The sequence below is a fragment of the Euprymna scolopes genome, chromosome 31, assembly GCF_053919585.1.
Source record: "Euprymna scolopes isolate OS-2025 chromosome 31, ASM5391958v1, whole genome shotgun sequence".
Lineage (NCBI taxonomy): Eukaryota > Metazoa > Mollusca > Cephalopoda > Sepiida > Sepiolidae > Euprymna > Euprymna scolopes.
In genome coordinates, this window is record NC_136512.1 from 50,393,453 (window position 1) to 50,411,405 (window position 17,953).

Genomic DNA, 17,953 nt, shown 5'->3' on the forward strand with positions numbered 1-17,953 from the left:
CTGTACCCTCCCCCTCCCAATTTCTTGTAGGGCCTTGTGCCTAATTTTGTTGAATTGAATTTTTTGTACGTTTTTTATGTTCAATTTTTTCTTTCTCAATAAAATATATAAACAAGATCAAAGTGTAGTATCTGTTCTTCAGATGCTGCACTTCTATTTCTTGTTCTCTTTCGGTGGAGGAGAAATCCTTCACGACTGAGACAATTTTTATTTTTGTACCTTTTCTCCACGTTAAAAAACGACCCTGGTGTCTAACTCTGTCCCGTGGGGAGGCATAGTAAATAGGTACAATCATGTTTGTTAAATCTTTTATCCTAGAATAAGCAATCATAGAAACGAAAGTTACGTATTCTGTCAAAGTTGCTAACAAGACACTACCACGGCACCTTTACCCGGAGGAAAACTTCAGAGGAGCATGTAACACAACAAATTCATACCCCCCTCTCTCTCTCTGAAAATTGTAAAGGCGTTATAATTGATCCTGTCAACACAGGTTAGGCTGCCATACATTCATATGTCTACAGTTGTGTATTCCATTCCTATAATTAACGTTGGATAGTTTATAATTTTTGTGCTATATATAAATCTGAATAAAATAAGAAAAATACAAAAATTCACTTTCTTTTTTTTTTTTTTTTTTTTTTGATACATCAGAATGATTTTATGTTTTCTGCCTTTCGAGGTCATTACAATCTGATACATTCACTTGACAACCTTACAATTTGTCATCTGACTGACACAACTGGTTTTGAGCTCACGTTAGATAAAGTAGAGAATTAATGATCTCTTTCTCCTACATACAAAACTTGGAACTTTTGAACTTTCTTGACTGAATCAATTTCGTTTCCGTTATTTTGGCTTTTTGTATTATCTGTTATTACAGTGTTAAGACTTAAATGAGGAAGATGCCTTTTTTGTTCAACTTTCTTTTTAATTAATTTCTTTAAGTTCATGATAGATTAAGAGATATCCTTTGTACCAAAATTTCGATAAGAATCGGTATGACTCAAAACCGAATCAGATCGTACAATTTATGTATTTGTGGTCTCGCAGAAATACCCGTTAAGTTTAGGTTAAGGATTAGAGTTGGTTTTACTTGTTTTTTTTTTGAAAGGAAATGTGACCATTGAGGCTCTGCCGAATATGGGGAGGCAGGAATGAGCTATGCAAGTTTCTGGTGATGCTCAAATATGGTGGATTAGCTCATGGCTAAAACACATGCTTTAAAATAAGGCTATAACAATTTTAATAATTTATTGGAGAGAGTGAAATGTAGCAATATCAAAATTGATCAAAAGTATTCTTCCTGTCTTTGATTTTGTTTCCAGAAAAATTGTTGAGTTCTGTGAAAAAAGTACCATCTTTTAAGAATTGAATAATTCTTGCTTTGTATGTTTTGTTTTGCAGAAAATGCAAAACGTAAAATAACCGAAACAAAATTGTTTTTGTCAGGGAAGTTCAAAAGTGCCCATAAATGTAAATTTATGTATAAGATAAATTTATATTTTTATATATTTAAGATATCTTTTATGATATTCTGAAAAAATATTCTATCCAAATTACATTAACAAGAGTTATCTACCATTACTCACAAACAGCAATTAGAACGTTGGTTCTTTGATATTATAGGGGCATGTGAGAATGTTTTTGTCTTAAGAGAACAAATGAATCATGATGTTCGATTTTTGCCTTTAATTATTTGTCTTGAATTAAATTTTACTTTCAACTTTCAAGTCAACTATTTTAATTTGTTATATAAAAAGACCACAGGAATTTAAAAATGATTTAGAAGCTTACAGGTGAATCAAATTTGTAAAGTTTCAAACATCTTTTATCTCTACTTGTAAGTCATAATACATCACGTGAAGTAAAAGCTGATGTTTATTTTATGAAAATTATTCAGTTAGAAAGCTAAGAGAATCAATTATTTAATCCACAAAGGTGGCTTGTTCTCTTCCTCTCAGTCATGACCGGCTAGAAGTCTTAAGTAGATCTTAATTTTATTTGTGAAGGTTCAATCCTTAGTATGGTCGATACTAAGAATGCAATTTAGAAATAATTCAGACTTCCACGCGGTTCATTGCTGATAGAATGTGAACCAAGCTATCGTCATGGTTTGTTTGAAATTCTACGAATTCAACAAGATGTATCTCAAGAAGGTTGGAGTTTACTCCAGCCGACACATTAAGAATAAGATTAGAAAGGTGATCCCCCCCCAAAAAAAAAGATTATCAGTTCTCATCAAAAAAAAAAAAAAAAATCAATTTTTTATGTTCTTTTATAATTTAAAATATAACAGGGTATGTCGTGCACATAGTTATTGCAATACATTTTTTGTCTCTTAATAGAACGAAAATTGTTACAAAAAAAGAAGGGTAAAAATTTGTGTTTCTCCTTTGATAGTGAGTGATAACAAATTCAATTATTCCATGAAATGATATCTTAAAAAACTTAGTTGTTTTATATTTTATTGCCTTAGGTATCGCATTGACAAAATTTGATATTTCCTGCTAGTTTCCTGCTGTGGACAAAAATTAAAATTAATGGATCCTTAAAAGTTCTTGAAACCACGCTTTCTCTCTCAGATGGTTCTCCTCCTCGCTGGTGTAAGTTATCCAGCCTATTACTTACTAGACTAAGTTTATCATAAGTTATATGATCGTACACACCTTCTCTTGGCTTTGCAAATGAATAACATTTACCCAACTTAATGTAACTTTGTTTAAAAATGAAGATAATAAATATGTTCAAAATTGACTTTGCACATTGCCATTTTGATTTCACTTACACAATTCACAAGACTTAGTAATATATTAAAATTAATATTATTAATTATTATATTATCATCATTATTAAATAACAGCCTTTATTAAAAAGATGTAATTAAACATTTAATTTTAATAGTGAAAAATCAGTCAGTTTATGGGGGTGGGGTGAGGATTCAATCCTAATAAAAATGAGAAATAATTTTTGTTTTCCAAATGTTTTAAAAATAACAGTTAAATGTTATTGTCCACACACACTTGTTAAAGATGTTTGTGAAAGTTGTTCATAACTCAGCAGATTATTTCTTGATGGATTGCATCTTTAAATTATTTAAAAGATCGAGTGTGACTTTAGATAACCTCGGAGAAAAAAAATCAAGTTATTGGGATCAATGCATCATCATGCAATGTCCGGGTGGAGGAGAAATCAAAGTTTCATCAAACTTCTTGAAGTATGAACTGTTGCGTCATCTTGTTTGAATCCTTAGCACTTTTTAAAACAATATCGTATCATAAATTTGGAACATATTTTTTTTATTTATTCAAATTTGCTTTTATTCAACCCTATAAATGTGTTATTTTCTCCACTGTATTTCACACAAATTGTATACAAGCACGTTTGGCTCGCCCTGTAGATTTCTTAGTCAAACCACGAATGCAAGAAAATTGATTTAACTTTTCTAATCAAAATAAAACTCTGTAAGAAAAAAATCACATCGTACTTAAACAAGAGTATCATATACTTTGATTCTAGATTTTTTGCTAGAACATACTTTTTGGGTTTTTTTTGTTATACTTTTTGCTAGAACATACTTTTTTTTTGTTATACTTTTTGCTAGAACATACTTTTTTTTGTTATACTTTTTGCTAGAACATACTTTTTTTGTTATACTTCTTTTTGCTAGAACATACCTTTTTTTAATACTTTTTGCTAGAACATACTTTTTTGTTTTTTGCTAGAACATACTTTACATTTGTAATTGATACCTAAAGCTAAATTGATGCACATTTGTTTTCTGTGGTTTGCACTGTTTTGTGTAAATTATCACCTTATTTCCCAACACACAGTTTATGGCTGGCCTCTCTTCAGCCAAATTTTCCAACAAACGATCAATTAAGATGTGCTAAACCTGCAGATGACAATTCTTTTTTTTTTTCATTCAAAAGGCATTAAATCATTCATTTGAGATTCCAATTTTAGTGACACTTTCAAAAACGACAATCTTGTCTTTTTAATAATCCTGGATTTGTTGTACATACCTCCAAATCTCGTAAATTCTGAAAGTGCTTTTTCGATAAGTGAGCACAGATTTTTTTCCAACCAGTCGTTGTAGAAACTTTGAAGTTTCATTAGTCCTCTAATGGAGTTATTAGTCCTCTAATGGAGTTATTAGTCCTCTAATGGAGTTATTCTTGCAAGATATTTCATGCAAGATACCAAAAAAAGCCAAAATGTCTTTTCCAAAACATTTAATTATTTTCTAGTTTTCACAACTGGAAAATAATCTGTCATGGGACCATCCAAATTTAAAAGAATTTTTTTTCTTATCGGAAATTTGCTACATATGAGTCTGAAGCTGAAACTACCCTATTATCTTTTAATGTGCAATTCAGTTGACTATTTCAGACTAATATACTCTCTTTCAGTTCAGTGAAGGGAGTAGTATAGTACCTGTTATGTTATGATACCAGCCTTCCAGGTATTACCTACTCCTTTTTGAAGGAATGTAGTGAAGTATGTGTTCTATTATCATGAGAGCATCCTCGTTTGGGGAACATAGTTTTGCTAGTGAAAATAATTTTTAAATAAATCTAGGCTGTTTGATTTATTAAGAATCTGCCTTGCTAAAATGTATTTTAAAATGTTTATAAAAAATTGACACTATTAAGACTGGTCTATAATACGGAACTAATAAGAGTCTGTTTAAATGTATGCTTAATAATTCATGATGATATGAAAACTTTTCTATAAATATTTACCAGAACAGATTTAATCACTTTGAACAAAAATAGAAATTATAGAGCTTTACTTTCTGTGAAAAAAAAAAGGTCAAACCTTCTTTACAAATAGAAGTGATTCATAAAACTGGTTGTGACTTTTTATTCCTTTTCTTTTTTTGGTTAAGTTGACATGAAGGTATGGACCAGTAGGCACATTGGTGGCCTCAATCAAGATTGATTTCTCTCAAAGAAACGCATTTCCTATACTTAGGAGTTAAGTTTGTGTATGGGTATAAAGATTATATATATGATAATTATATATAGAAAAAAAGTAACAATATATATATATATATATATTGTTACTTTTTTTTCTTTAATGTTTATATGGTGATTGGTAATAAAAAAGATTACCTTTCAGTTGTTGTTGGTAGTTGAAGTTTTTTTTCTTTTATTTTAATTGATATTTAAAGTGTTTGATTCTTGCAAATATATCTCTTTAGTGAATGTCAATATATTGTAAGCCAAATGGAAGGGGCACAGAAGGGTCGATTTTAGGATGAAAAGGAGTTGGTGCTCTCGGGTTATTTCCTGTTCGCTTAAAGAAAATCCCTTTTATGACTCTTACTCACGTATCAGAGACCGTGATAACACCTGTTGTAAAAAGTAGGTAAATACATTCACCCCCTCAAATGTGTACTCAAGCGCTTATATACATATATATACACACACACACACACACACACACATATATATATATATAATCTGACATTTTATGAATATATAATTTTACAAGAAATTCCATAAATTTGATGGCAATGTTTGTGAACTTGGAAAATAAAAATCTAAAAAAAAATGGATATTCAGAAACAACCCCAAGTATTGACAAATGCGATTTACAATTTAAACGTCCCCTTTTTTGCAGGGTGGGGGTTTAAAATGTAAGAAAATCCTAACCAAACTTTTCGCATGTTTAATGTTGTGTAACTTTTGACATTTGTTTTGCGGTTTTCAAATCATAACTTTATCGGACATTTGTTTTCCACTAATACTCTGCACTAACTCCATAAGTACGGAAATCCTTTGAATAGCATAAAGCTTTAATAACTTTTAGTTTAAATTGACTAAACCTAAAAATAAATATAAAGAAATCCACATTAATGCTTAGAGTATTAGTCAGAATTGATATTTACTGATAACTTTTAAAATAGCAGCAAATTAAAGTCAGATGTTGTGCTATTTAAAGAAAGAGGGATTATGTGAAATAAAAACATCACTATGGAGACTAAATTGAATAACAGATTTATGGGCTTGGAAATCCTCACCTTGTTGACTGTTGAAAGTTGGTTTCGAATGACCTTTACAATTGGACAGCTTGTTTTGAAAAACTTTTGAGATCTTTTATTGCTGATTAGGATAAGGCAAATCCTGCCAACAGTTATTGACTCAGTAACTGTGAATGATCTAACATTCGAAGCAACACAATTTCACTCTACCACCTGCCTTTGTTATTGTCCATTTCTTTTTTTTTTTTTTTTTAGTTGCGGTTATTGATTTCACTTATGACATTCAGGTCTTGAATTCTACTTTTAAAGAATTCGTCTTTTTCTTTTGCTATGATTTTATATTGTGTAAATTTTTTTTGCTGGTTTCTTTTTTTTTTTTTACTTTTCTTTTTCTTTTAACTTTTTGTTTTTTTCTTTTTTCTTTTGTTTATTGCTGTGGACTGTGTTTGGAGTAAGATTTATAAGATAACAACCTGCGTTGGGAACTGGCAGGAGGATGTTTGTTTACATTTTGATACAGTCGGAAAAACAAGGAGCAGGGAGGTAATTCAAACAAAATACCCTATTAGAGTATGAAATCGTTTTTCAACTAGGAGCTTCTACAGAGCAAAGGTGTGCTTTTGCTGCTGTTTGAGTGGGTCTGATGTACTTTGATGTGGAATACAAGCACAGTATGTTCATCGGAAGTACTTGTAATATAAGCATAGAGAAGTATTGATGCAATAGGGGCTGAGGGCTTGGTTGAAAGTTTGGGTGAAGCCGAGAAAACTAATTGCTTTAGAGATTGAGTCGAACCTTTTTAAATTTTATGAGTTAAATTATACGTGTTTTTCATCACGTGTCTCTTTCTAAAATAATATTGAATTGTTTCAGTTTTGTTCAGAAAAAAACAAACAAACATTGAATTTATACTTAGAATTTGAAAAGTCCACTTTAAAATGGAAATCCTATTATAATATAGTATTTTTATTTAAAATGAAAATCGAATTATAACAGCATTTTTTGTCATGTTTTAGAAAAAAAAAATTAGTTTTATTTTCGGCTGGTAATATTAGTTTTATCTTTTAATTTAAATTAAAATTTAATTTAAAATTTTAGTTTAAAATGCAAATTGCGCTTTTTCACCCCTTGTGATGCTTGATGCCATTGGTGAGATGATGTCTGTTTGCATAGTTTTACATGGTTCATTGAATCTAAAACTCATTGTTCGGCTGCTTCTAAACACCTGACCCCCCCCCAACATATATATATAACAAGCTGCCCGGTCGTAAAATACGCTTAACTATGATATTTTAATTTATGCAGATTTTACTTTTATTTTTGTAATGCTAATATTCTACTGATTATTGCATTGTAGTAGTGGCCGCCTGGCTGTAAAATATGTTTAAATATGATATTTTAATTTATGCAGATAGTCATATTATTATAGGGCTAATACTCTATTAATTAATATATTGTACCTAATATATAATAGTGACATCAAAAGTGTTTAAAAAATGGCTTGGGTGTCATCAGTTGGAATCGAAACCAAAACAGTGTTTTGGCGTTATTTGTTCTCATATGAGCCACCAATAGATGGATGTAAAATTTGTAAATATTAACCGATATTAACGTATGAATGCATATTTGCGCATGTGTAGAGAAGCACTTTTAGTTCTGCCAAGTAATCAATTTTATTTTTACTCTACTTTGAGCAGATATTTTTACTGGCTAAAAACCAAATCGAATTTATTCCACAGGTCTGAATTCCCTATATATCAAATTTCAAGTCTTTAGACTAAAAATCGACAGAATAGTTTGGTAGAGACCGTTTCTCACGATATATAGATATAATCAATTCCAATATATCTTATTTGAGTATCCTAGCGAACAATAAAGTCATGTAAACTGTACAGTTTTAAATTTGCGTAATCTATTTAGTCTTAAATTTGTGTTCTCTATATATAAGGCTGATCATGAAAAGTCAAGGGCTTATACTTTGTTATCCAATCCCCCAAATCCATACTGCTTAATCTTGCAAAAATATACAAGAAACAGTCGAGATAATATTGTGTCTGTGCACCTTTCAACAAATATAGTTCCTATTCAATAATTTTTCCCTTTTTCTTGGTAATATGATTACAAAATATCCCTGTTCACCTGCCTAACAACTCTCTTAAGAAGAAAAAAAAAAACTGATCACGTGATCATTTAGTGTCTTTATTATTAGACATCATCGCTTTACATTCATCATGCTTTAATCACTCACGAATAATACAGATTCAACTGCTGTCCTTTGGAATAAGGAACTCGAATTAGTTTTAAGACTTATCGCTTTAATATACCTGCAATTTTAAAAGTAAGTTGACATTTTTTTCTTTCATTTCTTTTATGAACACCTGTTCTGTTTTTGTTTTGTTTTCTCGTCCTCTCTTTCTCTCTCTCTCTCTCTTTCTCAATGATTATCTCCAACAAACAGGAAAGCTGCCCGCTGTGACTACTACTACTACTACTACTACTACTACTACTACTACTACTACTACTACTACTTCTACTACTACTACTACTACTACTACTACTCCTATAATAATAATAATAATAATAGAAAGAAAGATTGAAAAACTTTCTTGATATAAACCTCTGATGGTTTCATCCTTAGAAAACAAGCGGAATGGGATAGTGGAGCAGCTTTAAAAAAAAAAAAAAAAAAAAAAAAAACATGCACACCTGCCTTCATTAATGTAACATGACAATTTTGTATCACTTGCATTTACTCTAATTACAACTTTCATTTCATCTTTTGAATAGGTAAGCATTATGTTTAGCCATATATAAATGCTAGTAAATTGACATACACTAGTGTGTGTGTGTGTGTGTTTCCCTAAAGTTGCGCATCGTCCAAGTTTTTATGGAATACACATATCTATTTTATTGATCATTAGTTTAACAAATGCTCAAATTGTCCACCCCACAACAATCTGCATTGAAACCTGCATCAAATCTCTGTAAAACTGCTTTTTAATTCTTCTGGTCGTTTCAGTGTTGATGATTTGACACTCAGAATCCGATGCACTAATGATTTACTAATCATTAGTGCATCGTGACTTATTCTCTTTGCTGATTTCACAAGCTTTTTAGCAATATTCACGGAAACCATGGTGGATGCTTGTTCATCAATTTCATTTTTCGATCGATCATATCTTTTGCAGATAGTTTCTTTGAAGCTTTTGATCAAATGACAGTGGTATGACTAAATTCTTCTCGCTGAGAATGATTGCGGTTGAATTCTTAAACTACAGCATTATATGTCGTCCTATCTTTTGTTCTAACGTGTGTATATGTGCATACTAGCAGGGAGACACAACGTTGCCCTGGATTGAATAATGATCAATGAATATTTCACACTCCTATATTTTTATTATCATCGAAATCCATGAAATCGCCCAGAAGGAAGCTTCATATGCCTCCATGCAGTAACTTAGTCCAAAATGTTATTCTACATTGCACTGTAGAGAACTTTTTATAACATTATTTTATAGAAACTTCTTTCCAGCTAACAAAAAAAAAATATTGACAAATTTATGTGTGGGGTTTGAACCTACAGACCACGTTATGCAAAAAAAAAAAATAATAATAATAAATAATAATAAATAAATAAATAAAAAATGCACTATCAATTTACCCACAGAATTTTCACGGCCTATTATTCTATCATTGTTGCTAAGCGACGACATGGAAAAAAATGATAGGTAAATTAAAATAATGGTTTCAATTATCGGTAATTATCGAGAGTATGCTGAGACAAAACTTAACTAAGGTCACTCCCACTAAAGTTCTGTAAATTTAAAAGAAAATATGTTCAACCATTTTGGAGTCTATAAGGAACGAACTCACACACGCACACACAAAGTTGCATTTATATAATTGTAGAGATTTAGGCAGCAGTTTTTATTTAAGCAAACATTGTTATAATTAAGTTGAAGATTTGTTATTTTAACTTTTCTTTTGTTGATTTTTCTAATTACCTTTTTGTTTTAAACTCTAAATATTGATATATGTTCCATATGTATCATGAACCTTCTCGATTTTTCATCGGATCATCAGGTGAAAAAACAAATGAACAAAAAAAATTGGATAAAAGAAGAGAATTTCCAAAATGAATTGTGAAATGTGTACATAGTCAATTAAACACCGAGAGAACGTTTTCATACTGTTCCTGGACAGACGTTAACAATTTAAATTCCGAGGTAAAATATCCTAAACAGTTTTGCACTACCTTTATGTCCCATTACGAAATATAATGCTACTAAACCTCATGTCTAGAATCCATTACATGATTTTGATCATAGAAAATTGCTAATATTAAAGGCTTACGCTTAAGTTAAACTAAATATAGCCCACATTACTACCCTTAATACCTAGCAGCTGCATTCCAAAATTTACAATGATTGGTTAAATTTATTAAGACTATCAATACACAACACTCAATGATAAAATTATGTACATCCGTCAATTTCGACATTTTATTAATTTCTCCAAATTTAATGCTTATGTGATTCCATCTCATGTATAAAATTACATTAGTCGGATTAAAAAAAGGTTATTCTTGTATGACAATACATTTCGCAACTTGATATTTGATTCTAACTAGCCATTTTTTATTGTTGCTTTTTTTTTTAAAATAAAAACGTACTTAATTTCAGTTTCTTTATAAAGAAATCTGTAATACGGCCTGTGCATTAGGTAAAATGAAGATATGTTTCACTAAGGACTTATAAAAATCAGCTTGTGTCATTAATATAAAAAAAAAATTCAACGTCGCTCTGCCTACTTTAACAACCAGGTAAATAATTTTGTGTCTGCATTAAATACACCTTAGATTATTTTTTACAACGAATTGTTTCTTATAATAGTAAGTAGAATAATTTGATCTGTGAATGCCTCTTGTGATCTTGCCTTACTGAAATGATGTAAATGGCCTTCATTTCAAAGATTGCAGATAGCAAACCACTGGGTAAATACTCATATTGCATTGTTTATGCATTTTTTATTAAGTATTTCAGTTATCGATTTTATGTTAAATATTTTTAACAGACCTAGTAGTAAAAATAAAAATACAATGAGAAAAGGCCGTTTTCTATTTATATAAGTTATAGAATTTCGGTTTTACTAATTAATGAATCTATTTTATTCATGGGGAAAATAGTAGTCTATGGACATGAGACATTAATAATAAAAAAAAAATTATTTAAGCTCACTCAAAAATAATGTTTAGAATGCATAAAGTCTTCTAAATCATTTTATGCTGAAAGCTGCAAAGTAACGCGTCCACTCTTAAAATATAACTCGTAACATATATATATATATATATATATATGTAATGTTTGGTTCGTTAAAAGCGAATAAAACCATATTTCTACGTTACCAATTTAATTGAAATTTTCAGAAATTCTATTTTTAAAGTCAATGAATGTTTGCATGTTATTAAAATAATTTAACATTGCGAATTATAAAAATATTAAATTAAATAAAAAATATTTTTTGTAAATGCGAGATTATCGCCATTTTATTTCCGGTAGAAATTAGCCTTTCACTTATTGAGATAAGTATTATTTGTATTAATTTTTATGATACTCATGCAGAGAGTGATCCGTGCTGAAATAATGTTATTATTTAAAAAGTCATTCTTAACATGGGGAGGGGAGGATGTTTTGTACCTATTCTGTCAATTACAATTGAATAATAAAAAAAAAGCATATTGTAAAACTTTAATTAAACGTGGAAATATGATTTTAAAAATAGCGCGAATCGCTCTCTGCATTAGCACCATTTTTATTTATTACGGACTATTATTCTCATCTTTATTAGTTGTTGTTTCACGACTTTTCGGCCAACTATTCCTCTGGCCTTCATGAAAAGAAGTCCTTTTATAAATGTTCAGTAACTTTTTCCTTTTATTATTCTTAAAGAGTAAAACTTTTCTTATTCATAAAAAGAGTTAAGCCTACGTAAATAAATAAATGTTTGTACACGTGACAAATTATCAATAAATGGTTTAGTTACTTTTTTTAAAAAATTATTTATGAAAAGAGTTAACGTAAATAATGTTTGTAAAAGTGCGAAAGGCGACGTTGTACAACCATCACTCCCATGCTTAATTTCTATACTTATAGGTTTTTGGAATTTTTTTTTCACTGGATTATTATTGATTGGACACTAATTAAACAGATTATTAAAAAAAAATTAAAAAGTGAGCACCACTTTCAAATGTCGAAATAATGATTTCGTTTTAGTTACAACGTTCTGATAAATCAGTCACCCATTTTGTAAGCAATAAAAACGCGGTATATCAAAACCATAGAAAGTAAAAATAATATGAGCCTCTACCGCATTTGTAAGTCAGAAATATATTTGTTTCTCAAAGAAAAAAAAAATAGATTGAACATGACTTTTTTTATTGTTTTTATTAAAATAAAGTTTCAATTTAAAAAAAAATTTTTTTTTTACTTATTCAGTTAGAAGTCAGTTTGTGGGTGTTTTTTTTTTCAAATTGTTTTTATGAAAGGTAAGTTTTTTTTGTTTTTTTAAAATTTTTTTTTAGAGTATTATAAATTTCACTAACATGCTGGAGAAATGTTTAATAATTTGGTATTTTTTTAGATTAGGTCCACCTCCACAATTTTCCTTTCAATGACGACATTTATAGGTTTCCGAGTATGCTGAACACGCAAATCGCATTGAAATTTTGCGGAAATAAATAGTTGTATTATGCATTGTATTCTTCGGCGGCCATCTTTTTACGTGCACACGTGCCATAAACAAATACACGCACGTAAAAAAGATGGCCGCCAAAGATTACAATGCATAATACAACTTTTTATATCTTGATAACTACTTATTTCTGCAAAATTTCAATGCGATTTTCGTATTCAGCATGGTCGAAAACAATTTCAAGTCGTCATTTAAAAGAAAATTGAGGCGGTGGACCTAATCTAAAAATTTACCAATAATTTTTCATCCCGTACGCCTCCCGATACATTGCTTCGTCAACATGCGACCATTTTATATCTCCCGAAGACATTTCCGTATTTAGAAAAAAAAAAAAAAAATGAGTGACCGATTTACCAGAACGTGGTAACTAAAAAGTGAGTACCCCTTTCAAATGTTGAAATGATTTTTTTTTTTTTTCAATTTTTTTTCATAATCTGGTTCGTGTTCAATCAATGATAATCCAGTGAAAAAATTTAAAAAAACCTATCAGTATAGAAACTCCACCACATAAGTAAATAAATAAAAAATGTTACGTGCGCATGCGTTAGCCATGACTAGGGGGGGGTACTAAGGGAACGACCATTAAATAATTCTGCAGGTCGCCATGGAACTCAACGCCCAAGGAGTACAAAAATAGGTTTCATGATCTGAAGAAATTTTTTTTTCGAAAAGTAGGTGATCACTTTTCCATGTAAATTTAACTTAAAATGAGCACCCACTTTCTGGCCACCTGAGGAAGGGGCATTTATTTTTGTGTTTATTGGCTTAAATGTTTTTTGACAAAGCAGTTTGGTACGCGAATGCATATTTAATGGTTTTTGTTTATGCTCACGCATAGCATAAACAAAGGCTACGTCTGTGAAATGGAAAATAGTCCCAGAGTTCAGGGGTTAATACCATGCAAAAGAAATTTTTTTGGAGCAGATTTGCCGTTTAGTTGTACAAATATCCTCAAACCAGGTAATCACTAAAAGGGACTTTTAAAAGTCGTCACCTGTATCGAACAAAAGTTTAAAACCACCGATTATATGCTAGCCTACGTCATGATAACATATATTGAGTGAGTTCCTTACAGTATTTTGTATAGTTTTTTAGTTTAAACTCATTTTCCCAAAATTTCCTCAAACTTACGTGTTCGATACAGTCTGCCGCCATTTGTATTTTTCAGATATACCGATAAACATTGAATGTTTTTGAACCGATTATACATTACATAAAAACACTAAAATCTTATTCAGTTAGGTAGAACATTTACTTTTCTTGCCTTTGATAACATTTATTTGTTATATATTTATTTTCTGACAACTTCTTTGTATCTGTTTAGTAATACAAACCCTTTTCATTTAATGTAACGTTTAGTCGGCTCGAAAAACAGTGTTTATCGGGGTATTTGAAAGCTACAAATGGTGGTGGACACTGTTGATTACTTTAAGTTAGAGAAAGTGAGTTAAAACTAAAATAACTATACAAAATACTGCCAGAAACCCACCGATTATGCCAGCCTATGTCATGGTAACATATATTTGGTGAGTTTCAGACACTTTTTTGTATAGTTTTTAGTTTTCAACTTACTTTCCCAAACTTAACGTATTCAACAGAGTCCGCGACCATTTCTGTTTTTTGAGCCGATTAAACATTTTACATTACATAAAAACACTAAACAATTATCCAATTAGGTAGAAACGTAACTTACCTTACCTTTGCTTTCATTTATTTGTTTTTGGACAACTTTTTCGAATCTGTGTATAGTAACCCCCCTCCCCCTACCATCAACCAAATATTAATTACTAACTCACATTTTTGTAAAACAACAACAAAAAAAAAAAAAAAACATTTAGCGTTTCAACAATTTTGCTACGTTCGGCTTCATCCAAACCATGAATGATTGACAGAAACTCCCGAGGATCCAGATCAAATTCTGCAAGAGTACCATTTTTTTTCATTTTCGCCTTCTTTTTCACTTTTTGCAGTGGATTGCTGTACTAATATAAGAAACATGCATTTTCTCTTTTTATTAAATTTTTCCATTACACCAAATAATGCATGGCAGGGTACAGCTAGTATATATATATAGTTAAATATGTATGAATAAAAAATCAATACAAAAATATATGAATGTTTATATCTTTTCTGTATTTATTTCCTGTGTGTTGACGTGTAGGAATACAAAAAGTCTTTTGAAAAAAAACAAGAATGTTTCCTTTAAAAGCACATAATTTTCGACCGATCCTTCGATCTTCCTCAGTGTAAATGATAGAAAACATGAGTGAGCAGGCTGGAGACTCAACAAAAAGGGGAAAGTAAGGAAATGGTCGCCTGCCTTAATTCCTAAAAAATAATAAAAAATAAGACGGCTTTTCATGTAACTAGATATAATTCGCTATTTTTACTGTTTTTTTAGAATCCTCCATAGTTTTCAGTAAATATACATTTCTTTATTTATTTAAATCAGTTACTCGTAATGTCGAAGTAAGTAATCTTGTGTCATGTTTAAAATGTCTACACCTAAGATTTAACTTGTAACCAAACATTGAGACAGAAATCGTTCACTATTAAAAGGAGTCATAACTAACTGAGAGACACTGGGAGACAGAGAGACAAAAAAAAGTCGCCTGCCTTTGTTCCTAAAAAAAAAAAAAAAACCCATGGCCTTTCACATTTACGATGGAACTTAGTATTTTTACTGTCATTAACATACATTTCTTTCTGTTTGTTTTTCAACCAGTTATTTGCAGCGTCGATGTACATCTACTAGTGTCACACACATTTACTTATTTACTTATAGCGTTGAAGTAAATATATCAGTTGAAAACATCCATTTAAAAAGAAAGCAAGAAAGGATGAAAAGAAACGTTTGATTTCATTCATGTTTAATGTTTTTTTTTTGTTTTTTTTACTGTTACGATTTATGCTGCAACCCATTTTCATATTCAGTAATCTATAATATTATTCAGAAGATTAATATTTATACTCTCTATTCTGACTTGAGTTTGGTTGTGGATTGGTGTATGAAGTGGCTTATTTTGTTTAATCCTGTCAAGATTAAGTTTGTCTTTCAATCTTAAGCATGACCCCTTTGTCCCTGAGATTTTCATGGATGACTCTTTTCTTGCTGAGAAATCGACTCAGCAACTTCTCGGGATTTTATTTTTCATCAAATCTTTCTTGGAATTCATACCTTAGATCTGTTACTCTTTCAGCTTTTTGAAAAGTCGGTTCTCTCTCTCCACTCACCTTTTCACATGCGAGTGTCTCTATCCAACAAATCAAACCTCATAGTGAATACTCTTGATTTGAGCTGCTGAATTTCTGAGCTTTACTAAATAGAGTATCAACCTTTATCATGAACCAGAAGAATAACGCTGAAACAATAAATGCTTACATCACTGAACTAAGCTAAGAACCTTTTTATTTGGCAGAGTTGAGTCTCTATCATTGGGAGATCAAAAACTAATTGAAATTTGTTCAAATTTTATGTCCGTTTTAAATTTGATTAAAGATAAACATTTTTAATGAAAAAATTATACATCGCTATTGCAAATCTAATAAAAATGTGTCTAATGGTTCTGAAGTTATAGTCCGATACATAGAAACATGGTAGATCCTCTATTTATGATATAGACTAGCGGTTTGACCATCGTTGGAACAATATGCTGAACATAACTATTAAAACAGGGAAAAGTGCGAATCTTTTCATTCTGTTGTGAAATACTGCATCACTCCTCATCTAACAAATCGTTTTACAAAGGACAAATATTTGTTTAGAAAAATCGTTCCCAGAATTCCATGACTGTAAACAATTAATATTCTGCTGAATAATGTAATCAATAATAGAAAACACTTTTTAAACCGGTTAAAACATCTACAGGAATCTGCTGATATGAAAAATGTCATTTTCCTCAAATATCAAATATTAACAACTGATATGTGGACAGACATACAAAACATATGCTTTATCTATAAGTTATTTCTTTACACATATAAGATATGTTGTTTATAAATTGTCAGTATTTATTTCAACAGTGCTCAATATGTGAGTTGAGCTTATTAGTAATAGTATTAAAATATATTTATGACAATTAAGTTTTATATAGGCGTTTGCGTTTTATCTCCACAGGAAATTATCAATCTAAATATTCAGATTTTTGTTATTGTTTTTATATATCTAGATGCAAAATAGAAAAAGGAATTATGTCAGTTATGCATATGCTAAAATAAAGTCAACTCTTAATTTGACACACTTACAAAGGGATGCATCACATCCAAAATAAAAGAAAAAGATGTCAAGTAATGGTCGACTGGCTCTGTGTTTGAGAGAATACCAGCCATTGGCTAATGAAAATATTGATCTGTGATAGGGAAATAATATATTTGTTAGTTAACAATAATAACTTGTCTAAACATCATGTAAGTATTGGAAAAAAAGATCAATAGCAAAATTCTGTGCATTTAGTTTGGCGATTCCTTACAGGCAAAATATGTAGACGCCTTTATGTACCTTAAATATATTTTCATACTAATATGTGTGTGTGTACAAGAGTTGCTACAAAAGTAAGAATTCAATTTTTTTAACTCCAAGAATTGAAAAGCTACACAGATTATTATCATTAAAACGAGCGACCTTTTATGTTCCAGAATTTATTTTTCTATGTAGTCACCACCATTCTCAATGTACTTTTGCCAGGAATTCAATGTCGAATCTCTGCTTCTGACATACGTTCATGACAGGGGTTGCTTGCTTAGTCTCACACCGTCAATATCTGCAACAGAGAGCTGAAACTTTCAGGTCATGAATGCATAAGTTCAGTCATCATAACAATGCAATTTACGACCTTCCTTTGATCTATTTTGGCGGAATACAAAACATAGAAGGCATTACGGGTTTGTATTACTGTACACATAGATTCGAAAAAGTTGTAAAAAAACAAATATATAACAAATAAATGTTATCAAAGGCAAGATAAGTTACTTTTCTACCAAACTGGATATATTTTTCGTGTTTTTATTCAATGTAACATGTTTATTCAGCTCGAAAACCATACAGTGTTTACCGATGTATTGGAACATTCAAGATGGCGGCTTATTCTCTCTTTAACACGGTAAGTGTGGGAAAAGATGTTATAAATAAAAAACTGGATCAAATACTGTTAAAAACTCGCTCAATATATGTTACCGTGACATAGGTTGACATATATTCGGCAGGTTTTTAATAGT

General features: G+C 30.4%; 1 protein-coding gene across 4 annotated transcripts in view; it reads left to right on the forward strand.

Annotated features, from left to right (window-relative positions):
* Window positions 1–17,953, forward strand: part of LOC145255739 (pleckstrin homology domain-containing family G member 1-like) — a 521,632-nt gene that overhangs the window by 322,566 nt on the left and 181,113 nt on the right. Inside the window, exon 1 of one of the 4 annotated variants that reach the window (XM_080114373.1) lies at window positions 8,191–8,327. The exons of the other annotated variants lie outside the window; for them this stretch is intronic. The gene's annotated coding sequence lies outside the window, so the exon portion shown is untranslated. Of the gene's footprint in view, window positions 1–8,190; window positions 8,328–17,953 lie in introns of those variants that run through there. 4 annotated transcript variants of the gene reach the window in all.